Here is a 3,687-nt window from a genome sequence, read left to right on the forward strand (position 1 = left end):
ACTGACCGGTGGGCCCTACCGTTTAATTAACCCGGCTAACAATTTAGTTAAGTTAATTAAACTCTGTTAAATCACTGTGCAGCTGACATGTGGGTCCTGAACGTCAGGTTTGACCCGGACCAGCCCCTGTTGACCTGCTGACGTCACACTGACGTCAGGCTGACGCATTAATGAATTACTGGAATTATTAATATTCAGGAAATTTCAGAAAATGCCCTAAACTTCAATAAATCATAGAAATTCAACCGTAACTCCAAATTAAATAATTTATATATGAAAAATTATCAGAAAAATTCAAGGAATCCATCTGTACCATTTTCATGCATGTTAGAACAACTTATAGCTGCTGTTTAGCACAAATCAAATAAAGAGCATTTGAATTTCACATATGGAGTTTGTTTTGAATTTAGGGTTGATGAGCTCCTTCCGCCATAGGCATGGAGTCTTCAGAGCAGACCCCAGCCGAGTCTCCCCTTCACCGGTAGGGTGGTCAAGCTGGAGGTCCTCAAATCCCTCTGTTATCTCATCCACCATCACCCTATCATATCCTTCTGGAATCGGCCGGCAGTGAAAAGTTGCGCCGGGTTAAGTAGGATAAACAGAGCCAACAGCCGCCTTGACCTTCAAGTTCATCCATTGCGTCATAAGGTGGCAATTTTGAGAATCCGTTATAGCATCCACGGGATAGCTGGCAGGAGCCGTCAAGGCATGCTCCGGCTGAAGCAGCTCGGTGGAAGCCACGCTGCTTCTACGCTGAGATGGCGGGGTAGCTTCGGGGGAGGCTTCGGCAGTACGTTTGCTGCGATTTGCTTCTCGTTCCTCTATCGCGTCTACCCTTGCTTGCAGCGCCTGTATTTGGGTCTGCTGCACTTTTTTCCTCCTCTCATGGGATTTGTAACCGCCTGCGTCCGGAAACCCAACCTTCCACGGAATGGAGCCTGGCGTGCCTTGTGTTCGTCCAGGGTGCTCAGGATTCCCGAGGGCCATTGTGAGCTTGTCGTTCTCTCTGTCTGGAAAGAACGTCCCTTACTGCGCTGCTTCGATATACTGCTTAAGCTTACTGACTGGTATGTCCATTTGATCGTTCGTCCAAATGCACTTCCCTGTTACAGGGTCCAGGGTTCCGCCAGCCCCGAAGAACCAAGTCCGGCAACAATTAAATACTTATAGTTTGATTTTAGGTCACAAAAATTATATTCTTTTTGCTATTGAAGAATATTATAGTTTTATTTTAGTTGATCATAACATAATATTTTAATTGGTTGTTTTTATTTTCATAAAAGTTTTGTAGTTCATTCTGTTTGCTATTAATTCATTATTTGAGCTAAATGACTCTGAAATCGGAAAGCATTTCAAAATGAACTCTGAAAAGGTTGAAAGTTGGCATGGTATCATAATTTCACCCACATAGCATGTGCATGTATAAAACGGACAATGGTAGCATGTTCGTCTATTACAAATTTGGCATGGTATCATCATAATAGTTGCGGGAGAAAGTCTTCACTTTTTCTTAGTTTGTGTCATTTGCTTATTGCGCCGTGACCATGGATAATCTTCATTGTCTATCAGGATGCTTGGGTTAGCCTTGACATTGAAGGGAGGAATTTCATGAAACTTTTCATAATCTTCGGACATGTCTGTCTTGCCGTCCACTCCCAGGATGTCCCTTTTTCCTGAAAGAACTATGTGGCGCTTTGGCTCATCGTATGATGTATTCGCTTCCTTATCTTTTCTTTTTCTTGGTTTGGTAGACATGTCCTTCACATAGATAACCTGTGCCACATCATTGGCTAGGACGAACGGTTCGTCAGTGTACCCAAGATTTTTCAGATCCACTATTGTCATTCCGTACTGTGGGTCTACCTGTACCCCGCCGCCTAACAGATTGACCCATTTGCACTTAAACAAAGGGACCTTAAAATCAGGTCCGTAGTCAAGTTCCCATATGTCCACTATGTAACCATAATATGTGTCCTTTCCGCTCTCGGTTGCTGCATCAAAGCGGACACCGCTGTTTTGGTTGGTGCTCTTTTGATCTTGGGCGATCGTGTAAAATGTATTCCCATTTATCTCGTATCCTTTGTAAGTCAATACAGTCAAAGATGGTCCCCTGGACAACAAGTACAACTCATCATAAACAGTGTTGTCACCTCTGAGACGTGTTTCCAACCAACTGCTGAAAGTCCTGATGTGTTCACATGTAATCCAGTCGTCGCACTGCTCCGGGTGTTTGGAGCGCAGACTGTTCTTGTGTTCATCGACATACGGGGTCACCAAGGTAGAGTTCTGTAGAACTGTGTAGTGTGCTTGAGACCAAGAATATCCGTCCCTGCATATTATTGAGTCTCTTCCAAGAGTGCCTTTTCCAGTCAGTCTCCCCTCATACCGCGATTTAGGGAGACCTATCTTGTTAAGGCCAGGAATGAAGTCAACACAAAACCCGATAACATCCTCTGTTTGATGGCCCATGGAGATGCTTCCTTCTGGCCTAGCACGGTTACGGACATATTTCTTTAGGACTCCCATGAACCTCTCAAAGGGGAACATATTGTGTAGAAATACGGGCCCCAGGATGACAATCTCGTCGACTAGATGAACTAGGACGTGCGTCATGATATTGAAGAAGATTGGTGGGAACACCAGCTCGAAACTGACAAGACATTGCGCCACATCACTCCTTAGCCTTGGTACGATTTCTGGATCGATCACCTTCTGAGAGATTGCATTGAGGAATGCACATAGCTTCACAATGGCTAATCGGACGTTTTCCGGTAGAAGCCCCCTCAATGCATCCGGAAGCAGTTGCGTCATAATCACGTGGCAGTCATGAGACTTTAGGTTCTGAAACTTTTTCTCTGGCATATTTATTATTCCCTTTATATTCGATGAGAAGCCAGTCGTGACCTTCATACTGAGCAGGCATTCAAAGAAGATTTCTTTCTCTTCTTTCGTAAGAGCGTAGCTGACAGGACCTTTATACTGCTTCGGAGGCATGCCGTCTTTTTCGTGCAAATGTTGCAGGTCCTCTCGTGCCTCAGGTGTATCTTTTGTCTTCCCATACACGCCCAAGAAGCCTAGCAGGTTCACGCAAAGGTTCTTCGTCACGTGCATCACGTCAATTGATGAGCGGACCTCTAGGTCTTTCCAGTAGGGTAGGTCCCAAAATATAGATTTCTTCTTCCACATGGGTGCGTGTCCCTCAGCGTCATTCAAAACAGCTAGTCCACCGGGACCCTTTCCAAAGATTACGTAGTGTAAATCATTGACCATAGCAAGCACGTGATCACCGATGCGCATGGCGGGCTTCTTCCAGTGATCTGCCTCGCCTTTGAAATGCTTGCCTTTCTTTCGACATTGATGGTTGGTCGGAAGAAATCGACGATGGACCAGGTACACATTCTTCCTGCATTTGTCCAGGTATATACTTTCAGTGTCATCTAAACAGTGCGTGCATGCGTGGTATCCTTTGTTTGTCTGTCCTGAAAGGTTACTGAGAGCAGGCCAATCGTTGATGGTCACGAACAGCAACGCCTTAAGGTTAAATTCCTCCTGTCTGTGCTCATCCCACATACGTACACCGTTTCCATTCCACAACTGTAAAAGTTCTTCAACTAATGGCCTTAGGTACACATCAATTTCGTTGTCGGGTTGCTTAGGGCCTTGGATGAGAACTGGCATCATAATGAA

The sequence above is a fragment of the Triticum aestivum genome, chromosome 4A, assembly GCF_018294505.1.
Source record: "Triticum aestivum cultivar Chinese Spring chromosome 4A, IWGSC CS RefSeq v2.1, whole genome shotgun sequence".
Classification (NCBI taxonomy): domain Eukaryota; kingdom Viridiplantae; phylum Streptophyta; class Magnoliopsida; order Poales; family Poaceae; genus Triticum; species Triticum aestivum.